Source organism: Pipistrellus kuhlii, unplaced genomic scaffold (genome assembly GCF_014108245.1).
Source record: "Pipistrellus kuhlii isolate mPipKuh1 unplaced genomic scaffold, mPipKuh1.p scaffold_m20_p_2, whole genome shotgun sequence".
NCBI lineage: Eukaryota > Metazoa > Chordata > Mammalia > Chiroptera > Vespertilionidae > Pipistrellus > Pipistrellus kuhlii.
In genome coordinates, this window is record NW_023425515.1 from 85,408,753 (window position 1) to 85,424,015 (window position 15,263).

Consider the following 15,263-nt stretch of genomic DNA (forward strand, 5'->3'; position numbering starts at 1 on the left):
TAATAGAATTTTTTATAGATATGTAGGATTCTTACATTACTGAAACATCTCAAATATCCTGAGCTCAAGGGACTTCAGAAGGTAGGAGATTTGTAAAACTATTATGTTATAGTTGCAATTATAAATAAAAGACATTTTCCACTGTACATTTTAGTAATGTGAAAACTATTGATAGTTATATGGCATCTACACTCTCCCCCCTCCCATAAACACACATTAATCATCTGTGTACATCTGCTACTATACTATATTGGTATAAATATACAACTACATTAACTTATATGTGTTCATGGGTTTGTATTTTTTCTTCTCTCTGGAATAATCAATTAAATTGCATTTCTTTCTTTTGATAAGATTATTCAATAGTTCTGTTACAAAAATAATAAATTATTATAAAATAATTTATATGATACCCAAAGGATATTGTTTTAGATTTGAGATGATAAGACTTAATCTTGATGATATTTTTAAAATATTATTGAATTCCTTCTAAAAACTTTTGGATAATAATTTGATCCTACAGATTGGAAAATTACATCCTTTATTATTAAAATAATTGCTAAAAGGACTCAAAATTTATTTGTTTGAAAACCTGAAAAATAACCTAAGGTCAAATGTACAGATTTTTTTCAAGATGCATTTTCTTGCCTTCCTGCCACGCCACATGGAGACTGTATGGCTGTGAGGGGCCCTGTGTTGCCGCACCTGGCTGGCCAGCATGGTGCTGGGCGCGGGCCGCCTAGCCTGTCTCAAGGCGCCCAGTGTAAAGATAGCAGTAATGCTGATGTTGGCGAGCAAACTAAAGCGGGATGATGGTCTCAAAGGGTCCTGGATGTCAGCTCTGAGGGTGTCTGTGAGGCACAGACTGCTCCTTAAAGCGGCTACAGAACTTGATGCAAATATTCCTTGTGCATGCAAACTGCATTTTCCTAACCCCAGCAAGCTTCATTGCTTTCAGCTAACTGCAACCCCAGATGGGGGTTACTACCAAAGGGTACAATTTCTTTTTGAAACGGAAGTGCCTGATGCATACAACCTGGTGCCGCCCAAAGTGAGATGCTTGACCAGGATCTGGTGCCCCAACATCACAGAGACGGGAGGGATATGTCTGAGTGTACTGAGAGAGCATGCCATCGAAGGCTCTGGCTGGGCTCCCACAAGTTTGGGGATTAAACTCTTTGTTTACTGGTCTTCTGAACTTCAGTGACCCACTGACTATCGAGGCTGCAGAGCATCACCTGAGAGACAAGAAGAACTTCTGGAACAAAGTGGAAGGTCACATTAAGTGGTACCCAGATGACAGGCGGGCGCCTGCAGCACGGACTGTGCTAGAGTGTAGTCTCTAGCTCTCAGGGGGCTTCCACCCCAGTCCTCGCTTCCCACAGACCCATTGGCTCTGCTGGGTCCTGTGACATGTCCTGCAGAGGAACCTCTCCACGACTGTCCATTGTAGACAGAGTTCCACTTACTACAAATGCAGCAAGAAAATGTATTTGGGCTCGAAAGAGTTGTCTGCTTACTTTAACATGTTTACTTTGTGAACCTGTACTCTGTAGGCTGAGAAAATGCTTGAGAAGTTGTAATGAACTCAGAATCACAGCTTGCTTCCCACCTTTCCCCAAATCACTTCCCTGCACAGCAATGCCAATGGCAGGTGGGCAGCTCCAAGCCCCTGCAAACTGTGACTGAATGCCAGTCTCATCTCCTCCCAGGAATGTAGGCCTGAGTGCCTGAGGCTTCCCAGGATGCAGTCATTCACTGTAGATCTCTTACTGAAATGCGTATTTTATTTAATGTAAGTATATTTTTGAAACAGATTTGTAATTTGTACAATTTAATGCTTTATTTTTTTTCTAGTCTCAAAAAAAGATACATTTTCTTCAATAAACATTTGGTATACTTAACACATTTGAAAATTATTATGAATATTGAATGATGCAACTCGTTGGAGTGAACTTTAGTTTTTAACTTTATTAAATCTATTGGTATGACATTGGTTAATAAAATTATATAGTTTCAGATGTACAATTCCATAAGACATCATCTGTATATTGCATTGTGTGTTCACCATCCAAAGTTAAGTCTCCTTTCATCACCATCTTTGACCCTCTTTACCCCTCTCCCTACATCCTTCCATATGGCAACCACTATACACTGTCTGTGCCTATAAGCTTTTGTTTGTTGCTTTCGGTTTTATATTCTGCATGTGGTCCATGTCACTTATTTAGCTTAGCATATCTTTAAAATCCACCTATGTTGTCACAAATGGGAATATTTAATCTTGTCTCATGGCTGAATAGTTTTGTATATACTGTATGTACCATGTCTTCTTTATTCAATCATCTATAGGAGAACACATTGGTTGTTTCCATGTCTTGGCCACCATGCACAATGAGGCAGTGATTGTACATAGGAGTACATATATCTTTACAAATAAACATTTAAATATTTTGGGGGTAGATACTAAGAACAGGGGTTGCTGTGTCATATGGCAACTCTATTCTTAATTTTTTGAGGAATGTCAGTACTGTTTTCCATAGTGGCTATGCCAATTTGCATTCCCACCAGCAGTGGATAAGGGTTCCTTTTTCTACTGAACTTCTCAAATACTTGTTATTACTTGTCTTGTTGATAATAGCCATTCTTACAGGTGTGAGATGGTATCTAATTGCAGTTTTAATTTACATTTCCCCAATAGTTAGTGAAGTAGAGCATCTTCCTATATCTCTGCTGGCAATTTGCATGTTTTCTTGGGAGAAGTGTCTGTTCAGGTCCTCTCCTAACTTTTTAATTTGATTGTTGTTGTCTTTTATTGTTGCTAGTTGTATGAATTCTTTATGTATTTTGGATAATTACTCTTATTGGAGATGTTGTTTGCAAATATCTTCTCTCATTTGCTTGGTTGCCTTTCTGTGCTATTGGTGGTGGTGGTTTCCTTTGCTGTGCGGTAGGATTTAGTTTGATACAGTCCCATTCATTTATTTTTGCTTTTCCTTTCATTGTCTCTGAAATCTAATCTGAGATGAAGGCCCATACAGTTGGGACCTACATTTTCTTTTATGTATTTTATTGTCATGTATTTAGTTATTGATCCATTTGGAGTTACTTATTGTATATGGTGACAAATAGCAGTCTACTTTCATTCTTTTGCATGTGGATTTTTTAATTTCCCAAGTGCCATTTATTGAAGAAACTTTCTTTTCACAATTGTATTTCTTGACTTCTTTATCAAAAACTATTTGCCCCTGTAAATATAAGTTTAATTCCGGGCTTCCAATTCTGTTCTTATGCTCTGTTGTCTGTTTTTCTGCCAATAACATGTTGTTTTGTCTTTCACTTTGTAGTATAATTTGATACTTATGTCTTTATTCTTTTTTCTCAGAATTGTTTTGGCTATTAATATATTTTTTGGTTCCATACAAATCTGATTTTTTTTGTTCTAGTTATTTAAAAATTATTTAGGTTATTAATGTCAGAGTTTTATCTTATGAATATGTTTTTTGCTGCAAATCAATTTACTTTTTTGATATAATGCTACTATCAGAATATATATATATATATATATATATATAAAATTTGTATTAATATTATTAATATTATTTGAGGGCCCATTGTATACAAGGTATTTTCCTAGAAATAAAAAGAATGAAACTAATACAAGGTTTTAGATATTAAAAGGTGTATGGATAAAAGATATATTTAAATCGATAAATTTCAATAGAACATTGTAAGATTTAATAATTAAACTAAATGTTGTTCTATGGGAATTCAGAAACTTTAATTGATAGTTTCTCAACATTTTGTTATATATTCTCCTTTACAATCTGAGACTATTTTTCTTTTCACTATTTCTATAATATTCAATACTAATTTCATAAAGAATCTCACTTTTTAAAATATATATTTTATTGATTTTTTTACAGAGAGGAAGAGAGAGGGATAGAGAGTTAGAAACATCTATGAGAGAGAATCATCAATCAGCTGTCTCTTGCACACCCCCTACTGGGATGTGCCTGCAACCATGGCGGTACATGCCCTTGACTGGAATTGAACCTGGGATCTTTAAGTCCGCAGGTTGATGCTCTATCCATTGAGCCAAACCTGTTTCGGCAAGAATCTCACTTTTTGATGGCTCTTTATAATGTTAGTAGTGAGTATTGGATTAATATAAAAGCAATTAAAGAACTTGCAGCAATATATAACACATTGCATATACTTATTATATTAAGGGAAATATTTTTACGAATGTGTTTGTATCAGTTTATTTTAAAATTAAAGAATTAAATTTTTCAACAAAAATGTTAATTTGATAACAATGGAATTCATTTTAGATGAGAACATCACAACAATGGGTAGAAATTAAGACATTATATTCTAGGGAATATATTATTATTTCAAAAATTTTATTTAACAATATAAATGTCAATGTCTGACACAATGTTTTAATTCTACTTTTAGTGTCTTCTTGCCATTTCTATAAAATATATACTAGTTTTATTCAATAAGCACAAATTTATTGCTTACAAATATTCATAGTATCATGGTAGCTGTCTGGTAATATGATGATAAAAAACTAGTCATTAAGGAATTCAAAAGATAGTATGAGAACCTAGCCAGCATGGCTCAGTGGTTGAGCATGGACTTATGAACCAATAGGTCATGATTAGATTCCCTGTCAGGGCACATGCCCGGATTGTGGGCTTGATCCCCTGTGGTGTGGGGCATGCAGGAGGCAGCCAATCAATGAATCTCATCATTGTTTCTATCTCTCTCTCCTTTTCCCTTCCTCTTTGAAATCAATATATATATATATATATATATATATATATATATATATATATATATATATATTTTTTTTTTTTTTTAAGATAATATGAGAGACTGTCAACCAGCAGGCTATTACAATATTAAATTATGCAACATAAAACATACAAAAGAGGGATTTTGGAAGAGACAAATCCATCCTTAGTAGAGGTCTGAGAAAGAGAACATTTTTCAAGTGAAGGAGGAATCTAAGATGAGTACTTCACGGGGATATATAAGTTAATAAGGTGAAAGAGCAGTGTTGGGAAGAAGAGAGAAGATGATGAGGGAAGTAACATGCTTGCAGATCAAGAGAAAAGAGAAAGGGATCATTGAAAGGACACTGGAATTGAAATTATGTTAAAAGTAAGTGAATATTGGGATCATTTGAGATCTTGCTCCCTGGTATATGTCATCAGTTTAGCTCAAGTACATTTTGAGAATTTTGTTAAAATTCTCAAAAAAGTGAATGTTTAAGTAAGGGTCATTTAATAACATCCTTGGAAGTCTGTTTTGAAAACAATGTATTAATAGAATCTCTGAAAGATTTCAAGAAGAAAGTAAGGAACAGACTTCAGTCTTAGAAATTCGCTGGTAATAAACAGTGAGTATTCCATATATGTCACAAATGTTAACAGTATTTAGATTCATTGTTGGAAATACATGTTGTATGTTGCATGTTTTGGAAAAAAATATACTGCCATGAATTGTAGTGTTTTCTATACCCTAGTAAAATATAAACTTACTGAGGGTGGAGGCCATAATTTGATTCCACACAGAGTATTTTACATAATAAGATATGAAAGACCAGACTTTGAACTGAGAGCTTCAACCTCATTTGGGGATGTTAGGATGCCTGCCAGATTATGTGAAATGCAGTCTTAATAGGAAATTATCTCCATGTGCACATTGCTGCTCTTTCCCTTCAACAACACTCAGTTTCACTGATTTCTGTTTTAACCTTTAAAAAAAAAACAACTAGACTAAACAAGCATTAATTATAGTCATTTCAGTAAGATAAGAAGATGAATTCAGTTTTTGCTTCTACAAAACAGTATCTCAGTGGTAAAGTATTTTTTTCCCGGTCTCTTGTAAAGGAGATTATTTTGTAGAAGTCCAATGCTACCAAGAAATTGGTAGTGTTTATTGCTTGTCTCTAATGGAAATTACATTTTATGGGGAATTGAGATTGATTACCCTTATCTTGACAAGTGAAGATTGAGGGCATATACTATGGAATGGTGAACAGTCTCAAAAGCAAAGGGGAAATATTTAACACCTTAGTTACTAGATTTTTAAGACTAGGATTATAGAGAGGGTGTATTTGATAAAAAACAGTTCTAATTTTAAAAATAACCTTATTTAAGTGAGTTATTATACTTTTACTGATGTGTTTTCCTAAAGCAGAATAAAAAGGTCCCACTTTATTGACTGAAACAAAATTTGTTTTGGATTCAAAAAAGAAAGACTCATGGACACAGACAACAGTATAGTGATTGCCAGAGGAAAGGCTAGGGGGACTAGAGAGGGTAAAGAGGGCATAGAGCATAAATGGTAATGGAAGGAGACCTATCTTGGGATGGTAAACACACAATACACAGATAACACATTATATAATTGTATGTTTGAAATCTGCATAATCTTATTAACCAAAGTCACCCAATAAATGCAATTAAAAATAAATGAAATAAAAAGAAAAGAATTAAGACAAATATGGGTTGAATTAAATTGTAGTTTTTATGAGAAACTTAACCATATATGTTTCTGACTCAGATATAGGAAAGTACTAAGAAATTTAAAATGATACTAGTGTCTGTAAAATATATTTCTCAACTCTCAGCTTTATCCTATGCTCCTAAAAATTAAAAAGAATACATTTTAATAATATAAAATATTATTTTAACAATATAATTTATATGAAATATAAATTTGGACGCATCTATAAAACCATCAGTACACAAATGGAACTACATGTGTCCTCTGTATTATTTTCATTGGCTTAATGCCAGTGACTTAAAAAAAAAAAGGTTATAAATAATCAAGACTCGGTCATAAGATGAATGAGTTCTGGGTATGTAATGAACAGCATGGTGACTATAAATAACAGTACTATACTGTGTATTTGAAAGTTTATAAGAGAGCATATCTTAAAAGTGCTCATCACAAGAAAAAGTGCATATGGTGATAGATGTTAACTAAACTTATTGAAGTAATATTAATAATTTCACAATCCTATATAATAAAAGCCTAATGTGTAAACTTTCTCCTCAACTGGGAATTTGACAGGGACTTTGACTGCTCACTATGATGTGCACTGACAGCCAGGGGGCAGCATGAAACATAGTGGTGTTGGTGATACAGCACTGACTGTGAGTGGCAGTGGAGGTGCTGGTGGACCTGATGGGCTCTCATAGGCCTCAATGGGCCCCTAAGAGAGTGGGACCATGGTGGGATAGTGGAGCAGGTGAGTGGTGGTGCCAGGCCAAGGCAGGTGCGGGCAGAGGTCCAATCACCCAGTTGATAGGCCTGCAGATTATGACCAGGCAGTGGTGGTGAGGAGGTGGGGGCCTCAGCCCCAATTGAGATCATCCTGCAGGAGAGAGAGGTTAGGAGGCGGTACCAGACCACCCCAAAGGCTACTCCTAGGGACCCCAACTGTGCATGAATTCATGCATTGGCCCTCTAATAGATACATATATAAAATCATTATGTTGTACTCACTAAACTAATATAATATTATATGTCAATTATCTCAATTTAAAATAAATAAGACCTGAGCATTTTTAGATGCCAAATTTTAAAAATCTGTATTATATAAATACATATTTATAGTACAGCTGCTGAATCACATTATGTTTAATTGTTTTGATATCAAGACATCTAGGGATTAAGTTTAATACTGAATTTGGGGGAATATGAAATGAGATAGTTTTGAATGGACTAGTTACAAATCTGATGATCAGGAGGCACAGGTAAAAGCTCACCTTTCAGAAGATATTTTCATACTGTTACTTGGAATTTCACTATTCAGGAAACATTTCTTGCATTCTAAAAAGTGTTTACACCTAGACCATAAATATCTTCAGAGTAAACTTATTGTCTTATAATCATTAATAATTTTACTATTATTTGGCTATCAACTTGCATTCCAGCTGAGGACTAGTATCTAGTGCATGGCACATCAAGACAGTAATCTGGAAGCATGAAGCATTGACCAAAGAGGGTTGCCGTGGGTAGACACTATGCATATGAATGTAACAAGGAAGATTTACCCACTCAGGTGGGATTAAAACAGGGTCATGAGGTGGGTGTGGAGAGCTGGAGCAGCATGGAAGAGGACAGTGATTACCTGGGCTTATTTCGTGATTTGCCTAAGGCAGGATTTGACCTCAAGTAGCAATAAGTATGTTCCCATCTTTGTTGTACTAGAAGTAATCTATAACAGCCAGTTAATTTACTTTACCTGCTAAATAAGACTGGCTCCTTACTTATCATTGTAAATAGAATACTTGAATGTATAACACATAGGGTCATAGAAAAAACTGAACCTGTGGGAAATCATTTAGCTTAATAGCATTTTATCTGAAAGATCAATGTACAAATCTCTTTGAATTTAAATTATTGACCATCTTTATGTTATTAAATATTTATACATTGTCTGAAGGGGAAGATTTACTGACTATATAATTCAAACTAAAGATAATTTAATTATACAATATGATATGCATTTGATCCTAAAAACAACTTTGAAATAGGAGAAAATGTATATTTTTACTATGCAATGGCAGTTTGAAATTCATTTTATTTAGAAGTGTATAATTAAATAATATATTAACTAATATAACTTTTTATATTGAAAAGAAACATAAAAATGTATGCTATCCTTCATAGAACTTCAGAGAAAATTTGTCACAATGCTATTTTTTAATTGCAATTTAAAAACAAATTTAAGTTATCATGTCTATGACATAGTTTTAATAGATCAACATGCTTTGTGGGTATTGTATTTGTACACTGTGGTCGGAAATAGCAAAACTAGATTTTGAAAGCATTACATAGTGCTTTTTAAGTTAATTTAGCACAAATGTTATTTTAAATTTCACATTCTGTAGAATGTACTCAATAAATATTTATTGAATGAAAGTATACATACATGATAGCTAACTAAAATATTTTCAGATGAAATATCAATACTAAGTAATAGCATTGAAGCACTAAAATTAACTTTATGGAACAAAAAGGCAGTATGTTATTTCACATGATTGTCAGATTTTATGGAATTAGATATTTAATCCTTTATTTGAGTTACCAGCTCAGAGCCTGATTTTCCTTACTTTCATTTATGAATTTGAATAAGTGTAGTGCTGACCGTGTAGCTACGGCATATTGGACTATTGGACTATTCATCACCACTGCTTATGATTTGAGGCTTTGAGGATTAAGTATATCCCCTTCAGTATGCCCTTTCCTTTACTGTGTGAATGCAGCAGCCTCTGTGACCTTCTCTTACTGATCAAGGGACACAGTTGTAAGTTGCAGATTGAGAGCAATTTTCTATTTCTTTGATGTTTCAAAATGATTGAATAATTTCATGCTGAGCATAAAGTAACTGGAGGTAAAGAATAGTTTAAGATATGTGAACTAAAAGGTGTGAAGTGGGTAACAAATATTGTTTCTTCATAATAATGTATCTTGTCACCCCTATTTATAGCAATACTATCTTAAGAGATTTTATCAGCTAAAAGATTCTTGGAATTTTAAATAGAAATCCCAAATAAGAATTGTAATAAAATTTACATGTTATACTATGAATCACTACACATCAATGTTATCAATATTATGTAGAAATGTACATTAAAATAAAACAAGCAATGGCAGTGTACACATGGAATTTGTAGCAAGAGAGAGATTCCAGGACTGTTTATTTGAGTTAGTTTGCAAGGTTATTTAATCTTTAAACTTCATTATCTTCTGTACCATGATTTCAATCATATCAACCTAACAATTTGTTAAAAAGGGTGAATATCACAATATACATAAAGTACTGCATAGTGCCTGGCACATAGCAGGTGCTCATTGAATGACTGCTCCCTCACTCTTCCCTTTTTAAATCTGTATCCACTGACCCAAAAAATTTCTGTATTATAAATCTATCTTTAGATGTGTCATTGTATAATATTTTTCCTTCTTTAATTGGTAGGGAGTGCATTTACACTAAAATTAAAGTGAATATAAATGTTTTTTTTGAGCATGGATTCCTAGGACTCTCCAAACAAGGACTGGAACATTTGCCACATCTACTGTAATAGATTGAAGAGCTATTATTTTAAGAGAGCTGTGAGATACTGACCTACAAAGCTCAAACTCTACAGTTCTTGCTTCCTTTTATTTTTGAATCTTTTCTCAAAGCATGGGAACTATATTTATTTACTACTGCAATCTTCTAAGAAATCTTATCTAAATTCACTCCATGCAGCTGATTTCTCTGAATAAATTTTACTGAATAAGTGCTTCTTTTTGCTGAATTGCATTAGTAATCATGTTAACACTTTAAAATAAAATATCATATATTTGAACTCTAAAATGTGAGTTTTGTTAATTTTAATAAAGGTTAGAACAATGTTTACTTTAATGATGATTCCTCCTTTTCTTTCCTTGATGGTTTCTTTGTCTCCCCATTTTTTATCTAGGTGTGGAGTCCTGTAGGGGCTGCTCCTTGGATGGCAGCAGCACCTCAGACAGCAGCTGCTCCTATATGGTTGCATCAGTGGCTGCTCCTCAATTGGCAGTGACTCCTCTTGTGGGTGCTGCTTGCATGGCTGCTGGCAGCAGTGATGGCTCCTCTGGCTGGTGGGGGAAGGCTGCTCATGCAGTTTGTTGCTTCTTGGATGGGAGCAGACTATTTGCACAGCTGCTGCTCCTCAGAAGGTGGTGGGCTGCTGCTCCTTGGATCTCTATGGGCTGCTAGTGTGGCTGCTGCTCCTTAGACAGGGGTGGATTGCTCACGAGGTTGCTGCTCCTCAGATGGAGTCAGGCTGATGCAAGGCTGCTGCTTCTCTGGCGAGGGTGGGCTGCATGCGAGTCTGCTGCTCCTCAGATGAGTGTTGGGACACTCGCACAGCTGTTGCTCCTCAGACAGGAACAGTCTACTCCTGGGGCTGCTGCTCCTCAGAAGATGGTGGGCTGCTCATGTGGTTGTTGCTCCTTGGATGGGAGCAGGCTGCATTTGGATAAGGGCTGCCTGCTTGTGCTACTGCTGCTCCTTGGGCAGGGGTGGAAATATGTTTTCCTATCCATTTAGCCACTTGATATCTTTTGATTGGAACATTTAGTCCATTTATGTTTAAAGTCATTATTGATAGGTACTTGCTTGTAGCCAGTTTTTGTGCCTGTGTTCCTTCTTTCCTTTTTTCCCCCTTCTTTTGCAATAGTCCCTTTAGCATTTCTTGTATTGCTTGCTGGCTTGGTAGTGATAAACTCCTTTAGGCTTTTTTTTTTTGTCTGTGAAACTTCTGATTTCCCTTTCAATTTTGAATGATAGCCTTGGATTCAGTTAGAATATTCTTGGATTCAGTCCCTTGCTTTGTATGACTTTGTACACTTCCTTCCATTACTTTCTGTTCTGATGTGTTTCTGTTGAGAAATCATTTGATAATCTAATGGGAGCTCCATTGCCGATAACTTTCTGTCTCTGTCTTGCAGCCTTTAAATGCTCTTTTTATTATTAACATTTGCCCATTGTAATTATGACATGTCTTTGTGTTAGTTTTTTGGGGTTCATCTTGTTTGGAACTCTCTGTGTTTGTGTGACTTTTTTCTTCCCCAAATCAGGGAAGTTTTCTGACATTATTTCTTCAAATAGTTCCTCTTCTTGTTCCTCTTCTTGTCATTCTAGCACCCCAATTATACATATGTTGCTTCATTTCATGTTTTTCCAAAGCTCCCTCAGGCTCTCCTCCTGTCTTGATTTTTTTTCTCCAGTTGCATTTCAGATTGGGTATGTTTTGCTTCCCTGTCTTCTAATTTGCTAAATTGGTCCTCCACTTCTCCTAGTCTACTGTTCAATTTTTTTTATTACAGTTATATCACTTTATTTCATCCTGATTCTTATATAGGTTGTTGATCTTCTCTTTTTACAAACTGTATGACCCTTATTATGCATTTGAGGGCTGTTCTTCTGTATCCCCATTTTTGCTCTCACCAAAGAATCTAGGTTTCGAGTCACACAAGGCCTGTGGCTGCAGAATTGGGCTTGGTGGCAGGGTGCATGGTCACATGTGGCAGCTGCTCCTCAGGCAGTTGTGAGCAGCCTCTGCTCCCTAGGTGGTCGCTGGTGGTGGCTGCTCACAGGGTGGCTGCTCCTCACGCCGTCATGTGTAGCAGCTGCTCCTTGTGGGGTCATGTGGCGGCTGCTTCTCACATGGTCGCGGGCAGTGGTTGCTCCTCGGGTGGTCATGGGTGGTGGCTACTCTTGGAGAAGCTGCTCCTTGGGTGGTCATGGGGCAGCTGTTCCATGCAATTTCATGGGTGGTGGCTGCTCATTGGGGGCAGTCATGGGTCAGCTTCTCTCTTTGTGTTTGTGAACAGTGGCTGCTCCTCCAGTGGTTGTGGACAGTGGCTGTTCTCAGGGCTACTAGAGTGGTCATGGTGCCTGGGGCTGCTATGTAAGGCTCAGGTTTTCTTGCATGGTTGCCGAGCCTGGGGCTGTCCCGTAAGTTTTGGCTGTTCATATGTATGGTAGTTGAGCCCAGGGCTGCTGTGTAAGGCTCAGCTGTTTGTGTGCTAGTGAGCCGAACAGCTCAGCTGTTCACACATGTGCAAGTGGTCATGGTGCCAGGGCTAAGGCATCTGGCTGTGGGGAGGGGAGTGCCCTCTGGAACTCACAAGAGCCTTCAGCTTTGGAGGGCTGGAGTCCTAGTGTCATGGGTCAGCAGCTGAGAAAGCAGGACCCTAGCTGGAGTGGAGGATTCTACAATAGGTGGTGGTGTCTGAGAGCACCCTGGGTATTGCTGAGGCAGGGCTCCCAGTCATAGCTGCTCTCCCCTTCAAGATGGCATAGCCTCTGCAGCAGAGCTGGCACTTCAAGAGAAATTAAAGCTCTAGCATAGGTTGCTTGGCTGTGTGAGCCCAGTCTTCCAGCCCCTGAAGATCCTGTGAGATCTAGCTCACACACACACACACACACACACACACACACACACACACACCCCACAGGTCCACACACTCCCCTTTCACTCCCACCCTCACTCACACTCTTTACCTCTCTCCAGTCCTACCGACTTCCATCTTGCAATCCCCCCTCACCTAAATTTTGGTCACTGATGGCTTTTAACAAGATGTTGGCTTCTTTTACTCCATACTTATCCATGTATTTGGTGCAATGACTGATCCCTCTAGGGTTGGAATACCTGGAGAGGGGAAAGAGGATATTCTCAACTAACTAAAACTACATTCAGGTAGCTCAGGCTCTTTGTACATGGCAGATATGTGAATAGTATTTTAATTTAAAGAAGGAATTGGAGGCACAGGAAAGTTATATAACTTTACTTAAATTCACACAAAAAACATATAGGAGACATAGAATTCAACATTAGATGTATGACTCCAGAACCCCACTTTTTAACCACAACTATTAATCCCTTCTAAAGATTACCAAATGCTTATATTTCTCAAAATATTTCAGGTGCTTTGAAAGTAATGTTGCAGAGGAGTTATTTTTGTGTAACAGATGAGCTGGAAGTTAAGTAAAAGAGAAAGTGTGTGAGAAAGTATTAATATACTATCTTTTTTAGTTCAAAGAAAAATGGACCTCCTTCTCACTGAATTAAATATCTTAGTAGATGAGAATAATTTATGCTCCACAATTTGCACTCTTTTAAACAAATTTTCCTTGGAAGCTGAAGCTGTAAGAGGGATGAGCTTCCCAGAGAGAACATGAGAAATGACTCCTTCAGCACTGCAGCCCCACTACTGAGTTTAAGGCATATGGGCAGTTGTATTATGTACTCATCTCAATAGCAACATATTGAACCCACCCTTTTTCATAATACAAAACTTTCTTTGGATAATGATATAAAATAATTTCAAAATCTTGATTATAGGAAGTTAAACCTTTTAGTCAATGTGCTTTATCATTTAGAAGGATTCAGTGGTTGAATGTTATTTTCTCTTGTCACAAGGATAAAACATGTGATGTAACAGGAGCCCCTCTTGCTCTCCTTACACACAATTTGCAATTAAGGTCATATCATGTCATATACTGCACATAGCAATTGTTCAATGCTGTGCTCCAATGATACACTAAGTACTATATCATTCATCCTAGATGACTCTCTTGAAAATTGCTTCTAAACGTCTGTGCCAAAAATGCACATGAGGTGAGCAATTTACTATCCTTTAGCTATTAAGATACAAGTGTCACTTCAAGAAATTGGACACAGTACTCTGTAAAGCATGTTGTTCTAAAGCTTGGCTTCAAACGTTACTACCTATCATCCATTAACTTGTGACTGTTGTGTTTAATTAGTTGGTAATCTAATACTATAATAACATTCAGGTATCAGAAAAAGAGAAATACTTAAATCTCATACAGTTTTGGTGTGTTTTTTTTGTACCTGAACAAACTGAAGGTTTCATATCTATGCTATTTGCCTTCTATGTTGTATTTATTTTATTTAGCTATTGAGTAAGTCAAATTATTTCAGGACACCTACAAAATTCAGGTTAGCTTTACATTTTTAATCATGATTACTTTCCCTGGTACTAGTAGGCACAATGTTGGCATTATATGCAAATAATATTAAGTATTGAGAACTAAGAATTTATTTCACATTTTCCCAGAAATATTAATTGTTCTTTATTGAATTTTATGACATAAACTTCTTTAATCTAAGGTGAGCCAAATCTGTTTATTTTTTGACCAATTTAAATGGCAAACATATGCTTATAACAAGTAAAATATAAATAGCAATAGCAGCAATTCACAGGTTGGATAACAACTCAAATGCATACTCAAATTTCAAAGCTTAACTTAATATCAGACTTTCAATTGTTGCTAGTTGCATTTCATACTACAGTGATTCCTGCCAGTTTCAAAATCACAGTATTTATCCCCTTACTGACAGGTAATCAAGTGCAGCCACTTTACATCTTTTGAAGTATGATATTGCCATTTAACATGTGTTGATATTTTATATTTTAAATCCTACAGTAATGAGAATAATAAATTTGTAGTTTAAAATTCTGCCACTGAATGAGTAACTTTAGTTTCTCTCACTGAGAGCTTTATCCTCTTTTTAAAATAAGCTATAATTTACTTTAATAATATGCATGAATATTGTGTTCAGTTCAATGAGTTTTGGAAATTTTATACATTTCTGAAACCATCACTCAAACTTTTCCATCACCCATCGCTGCTCACTCATTCCTCTTTCCTGCCAATTTTTACCAGCATCTCCTAT

At 36.1% G+C, this 15,263-nt stretch overlaps 1 pseudogene; it reads left to right on the forward strand.

Annotated features, from left to right (window-relative positions):
- The first annotated feature begins 690 nt into the window (after positions 1 to 690).
- LOC118723532 lies at positions 691 to 1,507 on the forward strand (annotated as a pseudogene).
- The last annotated feature ends 13,756 nt before the right edge of the window (positions 1,508 to 15,263 follow it).